The following is a 16,529-nucleotide window of genomic DNA, read 5'->3' as shown; positions in this document are numbered from 1 at the left end:
GTTCGGTGGGCGAGGCTCTTCATCGTCGTCCTCGCTGGGCGGCCCTTTCCCCTTGTTTTCGGCGTTGAGCTTGCCGGCCTGTTTAAAGACCCAACAATTTCTGTTGGCATGATTGGCAGGCTTACCGGGGGTGCCATGAATCTGGCAAGGCCGATCAAGTATTCTGTCCAAACTAGATGGACCATCTCTGTTTCCTTTAAATGGCTTCTTCCGTTGACCGGATTTAGAGCCACTGAATCCGACATTGACCGCCGTGTCTTCGGTACCTTCATTATTGTTTCGACGCTTGTGCTTGTTGCGTCGTGGCTTGCCATTGCCGTCCCTGACTTAGGAGGTGCCAGGGTCGCTGGTGCTATTGCTTCTATGGACTAGCCAGCTATCTTCTCCTGCGCAAAAGCGGGTCATGAGTGCGGTAAGGGCTGCCATGGACTTCGGCTTTTCTTGGCCGAGGTGTCGGGCGAGCCACTCATCTCGGACATTGTGTTTAAAGGCCGCGAGGGCTTCGGCGTCCGGACAGTCCACAATTTGGTTCTTTTTAATTAAGAACCTGGTCCAGAGTTTCCGGGCTGATTCTCCGGGTTGTTGGACGATGTGACTAAGGTCATCGGCATCTGGGGGCCTACCATAGGTTCCTTGGAAGTTGCCTCTAAAGGCATCCTCCTATCTTCCCAGCTGCAAATAGAGTTCTCTGGGAGGCTGTTTAACGAGTGCCGAGCTGATCCCTTTAATTTGAGTGGGAGGTATTTGATAGCGTGGAGATCATCACTGTGTGCCATGTGGATATGGCGAAGAAAATGTTCGATCCATACTGCGGGATATGTCGTACGATCGTATGATTCAATGTTGATGGGTTTAAACCCTTCTGGGAACTGATGTTCCATCACTTCATCGGTGAAGCATAGGGGGTGTGCGGTGCCTCTGTATCGGGCGATGTCGCGGCGTAGTTCGGACAAAGGCCATATGCGGTTTTCGGCCCGGGTGAGGTTGTGCCTGCACGCCAGGTCTGATGGCCATCCTCTCGCGTTAGAGCACGCCCCCTCGATCCATAGATTGATCTTGTCTGACCGACTCTATTGTCCAAGTCCTTGCGTAGGTCGTAGGTATAGCCCGGGGCCGTTGCCTCCTTGCCTCGACTGCGGGGTGGCGCGGGCTGGTGTTTGGCATGAGTAGCCGGTCTGTCCCGTCCACGTGGTGGTCGGTCGGGCTCCTCAGCAGTTTTATGCTTTGGCGGTATTGGCCCAAGGGCCTCGTTGTCAAATTGTGGTAGTAGCTTGCGCTTCGGGTAACTCTTAGTTGGGCGCTCAAGGCCGTATTCCTCGGCTTCCAGGACATTAGTCCATCTGTCATTGAGTAAATCCTGATCAGCTTGAAGCTGTTGCTGCTTCTTTTTAGGCTTCTTGCAGTGGCGATTAGCCGGCGATTAAAGCGCTCTTGTTCGAGGGGTTCCTCTGGCATGATGAAGCCTTCGTTGCCGAGGCTCACATCCTCTTTGGAGAACGGTAGATAGTTACTATCCCCCGAGTCCTGGTTCCTGACTGGGTCATCACGGTTAACTTGCCCATACTCCCAATCATCCTGTTTGGATGTTGGCTCGACAAGGGCTTCGGGGTCTTCGGCATTCTCCGGAGTATTATTGTCTCCGGTGCCGGTATTGCTGTCTTTGTCGCGACACGATTTTGTGCGGCGCCGCTGACATCGATGCTTCGGAGGTGCTTCAGCAGGCTCGTCCTCAACCAAATCCTCCTTGCCGTCGTCGCCATCCTCTTTGGGTGTGTCCACCATGTACACGTCGTATGTGGAGGTGGCCTTCCATCATCCGGTAAACGGAGGGTCTTGACCTTGTTCGTCTCCGGCATCGTCGTCCATACCGTCGATGTCTTCAAAGGCGTAATCCAGCATGTCGGTTAGATCTTCGACAGTGGCTATGAAGTGGGTGGTGGGTGGGACGTAAAATTCCCCGCTCTCAGCCCCTAGTCCGGGCTGGGCATAATTCGGAAACGATTCTTCCGTAATGGCGAGTGATCGCATTAAGTCCAGAGCCTCGTTTAGGAGCGAGGTTTGGACAAAGAAGCGAGGGTCCGCAGGGCTGTCCGGGGCAAGAGCCTCCTGGCCACGCCTGCACGACACGGACCTCGAGAGTTTGGATTTAGAGTCCGAGGGAGAATCCGGCACTTTAGTGACGGGGGGAGCTCGGTTTGTCTTCGGGTTTGCCGATAACGCCATCCCCTCCGGATTTCCGGTAGCAAGTTCCATAACTCCAGACAGTCCGGCGGGCTCTAAACTCCCATCTACGGACCTGGTAGTGTGCTCTGGATCTAAGGCCGGAGCGGCGGTTGGGGCGGCGAACCCTTCGAAGATCAAGTCTCCGCGGATATCCATGACATAGTTCAGATTTCCAAAACTGATCTGATGACCAGGAGCGTAGCTGTCGATCTGCTCCAAGTGGCCAATCGAGTTGGCACGCAGTGCAAAGCCGCCGAATACGAAGATTTGGCCTGGGCAGAAAGTCTCCCCTGGAACAACATTTTTGTAGATGATCGAACGAGCCATCGAACCTTCTATCGACAGCACAGAGGAACTCTCAATGAAAGCACCAATGTCAGTGTCAAAACCGGCCGATCTCGGGTAGGGGGTCCCGAACTGTGCGTCTGAGGATCGAAGGTAACAGGAGGCAGGGGACACGATGTTTACCCAGGTTCAGGCCCTCTTAATGGAGGTAATACCCTACTTCCTGCTTGATTGACTTTGATGAGTATAGGGGTTACAAGAGTTGATCTACCTCAAGATCGTAATGGCTAAACCCTAGATGTCTAGCCTGTATGATCGTGATTGGCTCTACGGACTAAACCCTCCGGTTTATATAGACACCGGAGCGGCCTAGGGTTGTATAGAGTCAGTTTACAAAGAAAGGAATCTTCATATCCAAACGCCAAGCTTGCCATCCACGCAAAGGAGAGTCCCATCCGGACACGGTGGAAAGCCTTCTATCTTGTATCTTCACGGCCCACCAGTCCGGCCCACGTCACATAGCCTGGACGCCCAGGCACCCCTAATCCAGGACTCCCTCACACCCCAAGGCACATCAATTGTCCTCTTAGCCGTGTGCGGTGCCCCCTCCACAGTTTACTCCTCCGGTCATGGCATCGTAGTGCTTAGGCGAAGCCCTGCGCGGACCACATCACCATCACCGTCATCACGCCATCGTGCCGACGGAACTCTCCCTCGACCCTCTGTTGGATCAAGAGTTTGAGGGACGTCATTGAGCAGAACGTGTGCTGAACTCAGAGGTGATGTACGTTCGGTACTAAGATCGGTTGGATCGTGAAGACGTTCGACTACATCAACCGCGTTAACCTAATGCTTCCGCTTTCGGTCTACGAGGGTATGTCGACACACTCTGCCCCTCTCGTTGCTATGCATCTCCTGGATAGATCTTGCGTGAGTGTAGAGAAATATTTGAAATTGCATGCTATGTTCCCCAGCAGTGGCATCAGAGCCAGGCCTATGCGTAGATGATATGCACGAGTAGAACACAAAGAGTTGTGGGCGATAATAGTCATACTGCTTACCACCAACGTCTTATTTTGATTCGGCGGTATTGTTGGATGAAGCGGCCCAGACCAACATTACATAACCACATTCATGAGACTGGTTCTACCGACGTGCTTTGCACGCAGGTGACTAGTGGGTGTCTGTTTCTCCAACTTTAGTTGAATCAAATTTGACTACGGCCGGTCCTTGTTGAAGGTTCAAACAACACACTTGACGAAAAATCATTGTGGTTTTGATGCGTAAGTAAGAACGGTTCTTGCTTGAAGCCCGTAGCAGCCACGTAAAACTTGAACAACAAAGTAGAGGACGTCTAACTTTTTTTTGCAGGGCATGTTGTGATGTGATATGGTCAAGACGTGATGGGATATAAGTTGTTGTATGAGATGATCATGTTTTGTAAAAGTTATCGGCAACTGGCAGGAGCCTTATGGTTGTCGCTTTATTGTATGAAATGCAATCTCCATGTAATTGCTTTACTTTATCACTATGCGGTAGCAATAGTCGTAGAAGCAATAGTTGGCGTGACGACAACGACGTTGCGATGGAGATCAAGGTGTCAAGCTAGTGACGATGGAGATCATGACGGTGCTTTGGAGATGGAGATCAAAGGCATAAGATTATGAAGGCCATATCATGTCACATATTTTGATTGCATGTGATGTTTATCTTTCATGCATCTTATTTTGCTTAGTACGGCGGTAGTATTATAACATGACCCCTCAGTAAATTTCAAGGTATAAGTGTTCTCCCTGAGTATGCACCATTGCTACAGTTCGTCATGCCGAGACACCACGTGATGATCAGGTGTCATAAGCTCTACGTTCACATACAACGGGTGCAAGCCAGTTTTGCACGTGCAGAATACTCGGGTTAAACTTGACGAGCCTAGCATATGCAGATATGGCCTCGGAACACTAAGACCGAAATGTCAAACATGAATCATATAGTAGATATGATCAACATAGAGATGTTCACCATTCAAAACTACTCCATCTCACGTGATGATCGGACATGGTTTAGTTGATATGGATGACGTAATCTTTTAGATGACTAGAGGGATGTCTATCTAAGTGAGAATTCTTAAGTAATATGATTAATTGAACTTTAATTTATCATGAACTTAGTCCTGATAGTTTTTGCATATCTATGTTGTTGTAGATCAATTACCCGTGCTACCATTCCCTTGAATTTTAATGCGTTCCTAGAGAAAGCTAAGTTGAAAGATGATGGTAGCAACTACACGGACTAGGTCCGTCACTTGAGGATTATCCACATTGCTGCACAGAAGAATTACATCCTGGAAGCACCGCTAGGTGCAAGGCCCGCTACAGGAGCAACTGCAGACATTATGAACGTCTGGCAAGCTAAAGCTGATGACTACTCGATAGTTTGGTGTACCATTCTTTACAGTGTAGAATCGGGACTTCAAAGACGTTTTGAACATCATGGAGCATATGAGATGTTCCAGGAGTTGAAGTTAAAATTTCAAGCAAATGCCCGAGTTGAGAGATATGAAGTCTCCAACAAGTTCTATAGCTCGAAGATGGAGGACAATAGTTCTGTCAGTGAACACATACTCAAAATGTCAGGGTACCTGTAAGTCCATCTAGTGCCACCCCTAGCTGGTTTTGGAGTATTGATGACAAACCTGGTAGTGGGACTAATGTGTTTGTGAGAATTGCAGGATAACACTGGTAGTAGTCCCTCATTGATTCGGTTTACCTACTGGAGATGACTCCTAAAAATATATGAAGACATTGAAGACAATGGTGGTTTGTGAAGAGATTCACACTGAAGACTATGACAAGAGAAGATATCGCGTGAAGACTATGGAGCGCGAAGACTTAGTTTGTTTCGTCGTTTCCTTTTCTTCTTTGTTGAGTCATTCGAACCACCGTACTGTTAAGTGGGGTCCCAGTGAACAAAGTCAGAGTGACTGAAGTGATGCTCAACCAAATCCTATGTCTTCGAGCGAAGACAATGAGAGCAAATCTTATCCAGAGCTCGATGAGTCAGTTTTACTTGTAGCCCAAGTCAAGCTGCCGCGTGTGTTTGAAATCTGACTGTTGGAACACGTGTCAGTTCCTTAGTGACCCAGGGTCATTTCGGACAAATCAGGTCGGGTTGCCTAGTGGCTATAAATAGCCCACCCCCTACACCATAAATTGGTTGCTGCTTAGAGTTAGTGCACAGCTTTTGTCGTTTGAGAGCAACCCACCTCCGAAGCTTATGAGAGAGAGAAATCCTTGCGAGGACAAAGCCAAACACCCAGAGCCAAAGAGTGTTAGGCATCACTGAAGTCTTTCTGTCCGCGTGACCTGAAAACTAGTTACACTTGAGGACTGTGAATCCTCCAGCCGGTTAGGCGTCGCGTTCTGAGCATCCAAGAGTCATTGTGGATCGCCGGTGAAAGAAGTCTGTGAAGGTTTGGATGTCTACCTTGAAGACTTACCAGAGTGATTGGGCGAGGACTGGGTGTCCTTAGCTCAAGGGGAATAAGGTGAAGACACGGTCTTCTGAGTTAAATCTCAGCCTCCCTAACCAGACGTACAGTTGTCACAGCAACTGGAACTGGTCCAACAAATCCTTGTCCTCACCAAGCGACTGGTTCTCTTCTCCCTCTCTTTAATTACAGTTTGTCTTCATGAAGTCATTGCCTGCTTGTGTTACCTGTTTGACTTCACTGTGTGACTTCTATTGTTGTTTGGCTTCATACTATCTTCCATCCTGATCATTACTACCTAGCTGCTATTAGTCTTCGTACTTTCACTTCATTGAATACTTGACTATGGCTTGCATAGTGTAGTCTACCTTCCGCCGCATGTTAATAGGTTCATTTCTATCGTTTGTCTTCGAAACTCCCATGTGTTGAAGACATTCATAAAAATCGCCTATTCACCCCCCTCTAGTCAATAACTAGCACTTTCAATTGGTATCAGAGCAAGGTACTCCCTTGTTCTGTGTGATTCGGTTTAACCACCTGGAGTTTTAGCTATGTCGACTGCAGGGATAATCAAAGTCTCCGCTGCGTGCCCCGTCTTCGATGGAATTGAATATCCCTACTGGAAGAATAAGATGCGCATGCATCTTGAAGCCATTGATGTCGACCTCTGGTATGTCGTCAAGAATGGTGTTCCCAAGACTGGTGAAGGTGTCACCCATGCTGATGTCAAGAAGTTCATTCAACTGGATTCCACTGCCAAGAACATCATCTGCGGTGATCTGACCAAAGGACAGTATGGCCGTGTGAGTGGTCTGGAAACGTCGAAGCTAGTCTGGGACTGGCTCTCAAAGGTCAATGAAGGCGTCTCAACCGAGAGAGATCAAAGGATCAGTGTTCTTCACAACCTTTTCAACCGCTTCAAGAGAAACGACAATGAGAATGTCCAGCTCACGTTTGATCGCCTCACTGACATCACAAATGAGCTTCGTGCTCTCAGTGCCACTGAGATCACCAAGCATGAAATCGTCAACACACTCCTGAGATCACTTGACAGCTCGTTCGACACCCTTGCCCTGATGATACAAGAATGCCCTGACTTCAAGACACTCGGTCCGTCTGACATACTTGAGAGGCTCAACACACATGAGTTCTAGCTATCTGAGAAAAGAGATATCTATGGTCCCAACTATGGCCGAACTCGCGCTTTGAAGGAAAAAGCTGTTTTCTCATCTAAAGAAGAATCTGCCTGTAGTTCTAGTGATCCTGAAGACATTGGAAAGGAGCTTGCTATGCTTATGAAGAAGTTCCAGAAGTTCAGTAAGAAGAAGGGCTTCAGAAAGTCTTCACGATTCAGCTCAAGAAATGATGAAGCTTCTACTCATGATTACAAGAAGAGAACATGTCACAAGTGCAAGAAACCTGGACACTACATCTCTGAGTGTCCACAGTGGGACAATGAGAACAAGAAGAAGAAGAAGAAGGGCAAGGAATATGATTCTGATGACAAGAAGAAGAAGAAATCCTCAAAATCTTCTTCCGAGTCTTCGTCCAAGTCTTCATCACACAAGAAGAGCTCATCTGGCAAGGCTCATGCTTTTGTTGGCAAGGAGATGGGTTCAGAGGAGGAGTCTGCTTCTGAGGAGGCGGAGGTGGAGTCTGAGGAGGAGTCTGACTCTGGCGTTGCAAGTCTGGCTCTAGCTACAGCCTACGTTGCCAAGTCCATCTTCAACATTGAAGACAATGGCCCCGTCACCAACGCTGATGAAAATAACAAGGACGACTCTGCTCCCACCTACTGCTTCATGGCACGTGGTGCCAAGGTAAAATCGCGAGATGCTTACTTTCAAACATCAAGTGAAGATGACTCTGATTGTGAATCCAAACCCAGCTACAAAACACTTGCTAAAATTGCAACTGAACAACAGAAAGGTATGGAACATACTCAAAAACTGTTAGACAAAAGTGATGATCTGTTGGACGCGGAAATGACCCGGTCTCAGTCCTTAATTGAAGACATAAAAAGTCTTCATGTTAAGTACCAGGAACTTGAAAGTCGTCATGAAACGCTCTCAACGACTCATGAAAAGCTTTCCTATGATTATCTTCAAAGGAAGCAAGATCTTGAGAAATTGAGAGCGGCTCATGAAGATCTTCAAAAGGAGAATGAGTCACTTCGCGCTCAACAGACCAGTCCCGCTCAGGAAGGATTTGAACCACCATGTCTAAAATGCCTTGAGCGTGATAACGCTACTTCTGTTGCTGAATGTTCTACTGCTGCTACTGTTGCAATATCTTCAACTGTTGATGTGGTAACTAACCCCTCTGTTGAGGATACAACTAATATTGCTGATGAAAATGCTAGGTTGAAGACATTGCTTGAAATAGGGATGTACAAAAGTCTCAAAGGGCATCAGACACTGTGCGATGTCCTCAAAAAGCATATTCTGAACCGAAACCCTAGGAAAGAGGGTGTTGGGTTCGAGAGGAAAATGAATGTTGATGGTTCCTACTGGAAGCCTGAGCAGTACCCCAAAACCACATGGGTTGCTGCAAAGGGACCTTCAGTGGATCCATCCACTTTATCTGGCTTCACTTGTGCTAACCCAGTTAACATTGATGAATCCTTTGATGCAAACTATAAACTGTTTAAGAATCAGAATGGTGAAGTGTTCGCCAGGTATATTGGTACTAACTGCAGGAGTGGGCCACCAATGAAGAAGATCTGGGTTCCCAAAAGTTGTCTTGAGAATCTTCGTGTGAATGTCATCATGACACCACCTGGAAGAAGACAAATCCCAGACCAAAAGCTTCATATGGTCCAAAGGATTCATACGGATACAGGACTCAACTGAGTCACCCAAACGCCAATGTTTTGCAGGGAAATCATACTCAAACTTATGAATACGAGCGTGTTTCTTCAAACCACTATGTTCATAAAACTAAGAACTTTTCTGCTTATTCATATGAGTATTATTCTCCTCCTCAAAGGCTATTTGCTAGGGCTCCAAAGCCAAAGTTCTCAGATGCTGCACTTAGACTCATTGCTTCTAAGCCACCCCTGAAGATGTGGGTGGTTAAGAAGAATTAACTTTCTTTTGCAGGGAAAGGTCTCCAGCCGGAAATCAAAGGCGTCTGATGCTAATGTTGGGGACCTAAAACATCTTGTATGGCGCAAGATAAAATGCCCAAATGGTCTTACTATGTATTTTGTTCGTGAATCGCTTGCCAATCATCCTATCAGTCCTAACCTTGATCTAAGCTTTGATAATCCTCTTGTGCGTCAATTGTTTATGCTTCACAATACTCTTGGTGAAGCCTATCCCCCTAACTGTACTGTAGGGTATGACACCTCATGCTTCAGAATGGATTATGGACAGCGGATGCACTAATCATATGACTGGTGATCGAAGTCTTCTCATGGACTCAATCTACGTCCATCTGACAAGAGTCACATCACTTTTGCTGACACTTGTAAAAGCAAGGTATTGGGTCTAGGTAGAGTTGCAATCTCAAAGGATCAGCACATGGATAAAGTAATGCTTGTTGAATCCCTTGGTTTCATGTTAATGTCTGTCCCAATGCTTTGCGATTTGAACATGATTGTGATATTTGGAAAATATCGTTGCCTTGTACGAATGGAATCTGACAAGTCTCTAGTCTTTGAAGGGTATCGGAAAGATGATTTGTACATGGTAGATTTCTCAGCAGGACCACAGCTTGCCGTATGTCTTCTAGCAAAAGCTTCAGAGTGCTGGCTCTGGCATCGGAGGCTAGGGCATGCTGGCATGAGGAACTTGCATACGCTTGCAAAGAAGAAACATGTCATAGGCATCGAGGGCGTCAAGTTCAAGAAGGATCACTTATCCGGTGCCTGCGAAGCTGGAAAGATGACAAGGGCCAAGCATCCCTCGAAGACTATCATGACGACATCTCAACCCTTCAAGCTGCTGCACATGGACTTATTTGGCCCTACTCACTACTCCACTCTTACTACTACTGCTTGTCTCTATGGCTTCGTCATTGTTGATGATTATTCAAGATATACGTGGGTGCATATAATTCTTTACAAGACTGAAGTGCAGGATGTCTTCAGATGCTTCGCCAACCGTGCCATGAACAACTAGGGCGTCAAGATCAAGCATATCAGAAGTGACAACGGCACAGAGTTCAAGAACACCGGCCTCGATATTTACTTGGATACATTGGGAATCACTCATGAGTTCTCAGCTCCGTACACACCTCAGCAAAATGGCATCGTGGAGCGCAAGAACAGAACACTCATTGAGATGGCTCGGACGATGCTTGATGAATACAAGACTCCAAGAAAGTTATTGCCTGAAACTATTGATACTGCATGCCATGTCATCAACCGTGTTTATCTTCATAAGCTTCTGAAGAAGACATCCTATGAGCTCCTAACTGGTAAAAAGCCAAATGTAAGTTACTTCAGAGTATTTGGTGCTAGGTGCTGGATCAAGGATCCACATCACACTTCAAAATTTGCACCGAAAGCACATGAAGGATTTATGCTTGGTTACGGAAAGGATTCGCACTCCTACAGAGTCTTCAACCTCTTTCACTATAAAGTGGTTGAAACTGTAGATGTGCGGTTCGATGAAACTAATGGCTCGCAAAGAGAGCACCTGCCAAATGTGATTGATGAAGTTCCACCTAGTGAATCCATTAAGCTTATGGGAACTGGAGAAATCATACCGTCTGAAGCACAGCTTGAAGAGGAACTTATCATTTCTGCACCTAATCAACCTGAAGACAATGCTCAGCCAGAAGACAATCCTCATAACGATGACAATGATCAGCAAGAGCAAAATCTTCGTCCAGTTCATCCTCGTGTTGCAAATGAAGTACAGATTAAGAAGATAATTGATAGCATCAATGCGCATGGTCCACTCACTCGTTCAAGAGCAACACAGCTAGCAAATTTCTGTGGGCACTTTGCCTTTGTCTCAATATCTGAACCCAAGAAAGTTGCTGAAGCCTTCATGGAACCTGAATGGATTCAAGCTATGCAAGAAGAACTTCAACTTTTCAAGCTGAACAATGTCTGGGAACTTGCCAAGCGTCCTAACCCTCGCAAGCACAACATAATAGGCACCAAATGGATATATCGCAACAAGCAAGATAAGCATGGTCAAGTTGTCAGAAACAAGGCTCGTCTCATTGCCCAAGGATACACTCAAGTTGAAGGGATTGACTTCGATGAAACATTTGCTCCTGTAGCTAGGCTTGAAGCTATTCGCATACTGCTAGCCTACGCAAATCATCACAACATCCTTCTGTATCAAATGGATGTGAAGAGTGCCTTTCTCAACGGCAAGATTGAAGAAGAAGTGTATGTTGCACAACCACCTCGCTTTGAAGATCCAAAACATCCTGACATGGTATACAAGCTTAACAAGGCACTATATGGCCTAAAACAAGCCCCTCGCGCTTGGTATGACACCCTCAAAGACTTCTTGAAGAGCAAAGGCTTCAAACCTGGTTCCCTGGATCCCACACTCTTCACGAAGACACATGATGGTGAACTGTTCATGTACCAAATATGTGTGGATGACATTATCTTCGGCTGCACCAACCAGAAATACAGTGATGAGTTTGGACACATGATGCAAGAGCAATACCAGATGTCCACGATCGGTGAGCTGAAGTTCTTCCTTGGTCTTCAAATTCGTCAGCAAAGCAATGGCATCTTTATATCTCAAGAGAAATACCACAAAGACTGCCTGAAGAAGTTTGGAATGCAAGACTGCAAACGTTACACGACGCCAATGCCAACTAAAAGTCATATGGGTCCTGACGCCAATGGTAAAGAGTTCGATCAAAAGGTATACCGCTCCATGATTGGTTCTTTACTTTATTTATGTGCATCTAGGCCAGATATCATGCTTAGTGTTTGCATGTGTGCTCGATTCCAAGCGGCACCAAAGGAATCGCATCACTTAGCTGTGAAGCGAATTCTTCGATATTTGGCTTACAAACCAACATTAGGATTATGGTATCCAAAGGGCTCAGTGTTTGATCTAGTTGGATTCTCGGATGCTGATTATGCTGGTGACAAGGTGGATCGCAAATCTACATCAGGCACATGTCACTTTCTGGGACGATCTCTTGTCTGTTGGTCTTCAAAGAAGCAGAACTGTGTATCACTCTCCACTGCTGAATCTGAATACATTGCTGCTGGATCTTGCTGCACTCAGCTTCTATGGATGAAGCAAACACTCAAGGACTATGGCATCCATCTGAAGCAAGTACCACTCTACTGCGACAATGAATGCGCCATCAAGATTACCAACAACCCAGTTCAGCACTCGAAGACAAAGCAGATTGAAATTCGTCATCACTTTCTCAGAGATCATGTTATGAAGGAATACATTGATATCATTCACGTCAACACTGAAGAGCAATTGGCAGATATCTTCACAAAGCCCTTGGATGAGAAAAGGTTTTGCAAGTTGCGGTGTGAGCTAAATATCTTGGAATCCTCGAATGTCCTGTGATCAGGCACACATCCTAACACTTATGCATGTTGATGACTTAGATGTGCAACACACAAAGTAATGTATATCTTCAATCAATGAAGACTTACACTCTGAGTGTGAATACATTAATGCGGAATTTGACTTCGGAGCGCCACGATAATTACGCGCCGTGTCTGGGTCTAATACTTCCTATACGGTCAGTAACTCCACCACCAAACTTTTGTTTTGAATGTTTTCTCTTGGCGTTACATTAGCTAAGTCTTCGCATTTGATTTATCTTCAACATTAATTTGTCTTCACGTTTATCTTCGCTGTGTTGATTTGTTCTTATTCTGATATATACATATATTAGTGTTCTGTCCTCTACAGCATTCACTTATAGCTATGTCTTCTTGTTTGAAACTTTTAAACTAAGTGAATGTGATCGGACCCTAGCCTCTCTATGCTTCTACCTCAAACTCTATCTATCCAAATCATATGCATTCTGTTGAAACTGTCGAATGTCTTCTCTGCGTCCATGTCAGCAGAAGATACAGAGACAAACATTAAATCTGTTTTAAATGCTCAATCCTTATTGCCTGAAACCCGGAGAAGCCGGAACGACCACCCGACAGTCCAGGCATGCATGGGAACATGGAACAACTTCCATTGTGTTGCATGTTCGCCACGTGTCCCTCAGATGTGAACCGCCAGGGGCACCTGCGTAATTGCGTTGTGCCGTCCCTCTCCCTATAAATGCACATCCCATTGCGGTCAAAATCTTTCTTCCACCTCTCCACCTCGACAAACCCTAGCGCCACCGCTACCTCTTGACGACGCCGGCGACAAAGCGCTTAGCTGCCACGACCTCATCGACACCGTCCTCACGCCGGCCGTGGACATCGTCTTCTCCGCCGCCGCCGTAGGTGTCCTCCGTCGACAAGTTAGGGCATAGAAGATCGAACTGCTCGGCCTCCTCTTCTGCTCCGTCTAGCAGTTCATCGTGTGGTAAATTAAAACACTCTTTTTACTGTCCTTTTGATCTGATAGATTCGTCCTTCCTACCAAAAGTGGTTTCTGCCTCCACAAATTTGGATGTATCCTGTGATGCATCTCATATTATGCCTAGTATATTCACTTATGCTTCACACATAGTTAGATTCCTCACTTGTACCTATTCTTGGATTCGTACAAATCTGGAACCAACTCTCAACATATAAGTGAATGTCTTCACGCTATGAGGTCAATGTCTTCTAAACTGATTTATCTTCAAAATCTTCTGAGAATGCATATGACCTCTTCCCCTTCCCTCGCATCTCTAATGCTGTCACAGGCACATGTCCGTGGGAGGATCCCTTGGTTCTCATAGTTTGCATTCATTTGCAGAATTCTTACATCATGATATCAACTCTCCCGAAGCTAGTTCCTGTCTGACTAGCAGACGGAAGACTTTGACAGCTTTGAAGCCATTCAGTCTGAACTACATGGCCACAGAAAAATCAGCAAGGAAGGGAGGCAGACAGCGCTGCGGGGGCACATCAATGGATCTGCCCGAAGATCTCTATGAGCTATACAAAACTGATCCTAAGGAGAGCTATGGCCAATGCAAAACTCGAATCCAATGGATTCGAAGATATTGGGCCGAGCAATCGTTCAAGTACAGATTCGTCACCAAGGAATATGCTGAAAAGAATGCCATCAAGCGTCCTTGGGGAGATATTCTCTACAAAAATCTTCAACCCAAGACCAGATCTGAAGCTATTACTCAGGGTTTCTACCCTTGCATGGTCCGTAGACCACAGCCTGCTGATGCCGACTCATCCTCTCTGCTATGGTGTCGTGAAGACAATCTGTTCAAGCGCAACTACCAGTTTGCCAAGAACCCAGCCAAAGAGAGAAGGAAGAGTCTCGGATGCGATTTCAACCCAGGGCCTTCTGCTCCAGGGGCTGATGGCACACGAGATGCCAATCCAAATGTCACCGGCCCCTTCGACAACTTTGATGGTCTCCTCTCCTACATCGCTGCTCAGAGGGCCACAGTGGATCAGTCTGGAGATGAAGCTGATTCTGATGAAGCTCCTGCTCCGCCGAAGCCTCAAAAGCGGAAGAAACCCAAGGCTTCAAAGCCCTCCACTACACCAAGATCTTCACGAGCGAAGCCTCTGGCCACTGCTCCTCCTGCACCAAGTGTGCACTCTGAAGATCTCTCACGCATCTCCAAGTATAAGAAGAAGAAGAAGCCCGTACAGACTACTGGTCAAGCACTGACCCCTGCTGCCGTTCTGAGAAATGAGAACGACGCCATTGATCTGTCTAGTGACGACGATCTTGGCGATGATGCTCTTGAGCTGCTAATAAAGAGCAAGCAAGAGGTGGAAATCTTCAATGATCTTCCCCTCTTCGATGTGGACATTCTGAACAAATTCATTGACGAGTGGTTTGACAGCCCAAACCTCAGTTTTGATGATCTTCAACTCCCCATTGGCCTCAGCGTCTCCTTCCATGGAGCCATTGCTCCTGAGCTGCCTCTAGCTCAGAAAATTATTGAACTGAAGCACAAGATTTACTATGAAAAGGCTCAGTTCAAGAAGCATATGGCCAAGCTCAGTGTGACTGATGTTCAAAATTTCAAGCAAATGATGCATGAGCTCAAGGAGGCATTTCACAAGAAGTGTGACGAAGCTAAAGGTTCTCGAGAGCGCATGAAACTCCTGGCTGCCAAATGTGTTCAAGCCTACAATGAAGCTGAGAAGCGCAAGGCACTTGGGCGTCCTGGCATCGACCCCAAGATGGCTGCCAAGAAGAAGCCTGCTGTGGACCAAGCTGAAGCATCCAGGCGGGAAGTACCTCGCATTGTCTTCCCTGCCAGTATGACAGGCGTGAAGCCTAAGGTCCTCACAGTGGCTTCAGAGCTCAAGAAAACCAGGACAGCTGAAGCTGAAGCCAGAAAGCGCAAGTCCAAGAACACCACTGATGAAGCTCCACCAACCAAGAAAAACCAAGAAGAAAGATCGGGCTGCTCCCACAGAGCCCCTTGTCGTCGACCCAATTTATGTGGCTCGTCCTGCGTCTACACACCAAGAGCGTCGGTTGATAGTTTATGAGCCTGCTACCATAGAGGCTCCTGGTACTGAAGAGATTTCAGCTGTTGACCCCACCGCAGCTGAACACATTGGTCACCATGACAATGTAGAAGATGATGAAGTCCTTCCTCAGATCGAGCACAATGTCGTATCATCGCCTGTTCTCACGAACAGCGAACTCATCAGCATTGGTCGTCTGTTGATGCCAATTGCTCGGGATGATTCATGGGCTGATCACCCTCAAGACACCCCCCGTGAAGAAGAAACACCAACTACTCCCCCAACTCAAGTCACCACTCCGGTACTTGAAGATGAAGACTTTGTGGCCCAGACAACTCCATCTCCACAAGCGTCTCTAGCGTTTCGCAGGCTTCGTAAAGGACCAAGGCCACAAGTCACACTTTTGAGTGTTCCGAAAGGAGAAGAGCACCATTCCATATCACGCCAAGTATTCCCTGAAGCCTCTCCAACTGCGAACATCTCCGAGTCTGAAGCCAAAGCGGCTGAAGACATTCCGGCAGCATCAGCCGATGAGCAAGAAGAGCCAAGAGATGAAGAAGAACATGTTGCTACACCCCCAACCAACCCTGAAGTTGTTCTCAAGGAGAACGTGTCCGACCTTCCAGCTACTCCAGTGGAGGTTGATAACATTGAGGCGACCACCAACACCAACACTGAAGCCAATGACATTGTCATGGCCGAAGCTAATGTGGCGCCTGAAGTTAATATGGTGCCAGAAGTGATTGCACCTGAAGCCAATGCTGCACCTGATGCAAATCTGCAGCCTGAAGTCAATGCCACTGCCACTGCTCCTGTACCGCCTCCAAGGCCACACACCATCGAGCAACCATATGATCGTGGTCAGCTGGTTACTGTCAGATGTCCCATTCTGGTACCTCCACCTGCTGCTGGTCCTCAATTTGACTATCATGTCGAGCACAGGCCTCAGGTCCAGAAGCCTAAGCCAAGGTTGCC

Source organism: Triticum aestivum, chromosome 3D, assembly GCF_018294505.1.
Source record: "Triticum aestivum cultivar Chinese Spring chromosome 3D, IWGSC CS RefSeq v2.1, whole genome shotgun sequence".
NCBI lineage: Eukaryota > Viridiplantae > Streptophyta > Magnoliopsida > Poales > Poaceae > Triticum > Triticum aestivum.
This window is presented reverse-complemented; position numbering follows the sequence as displayed.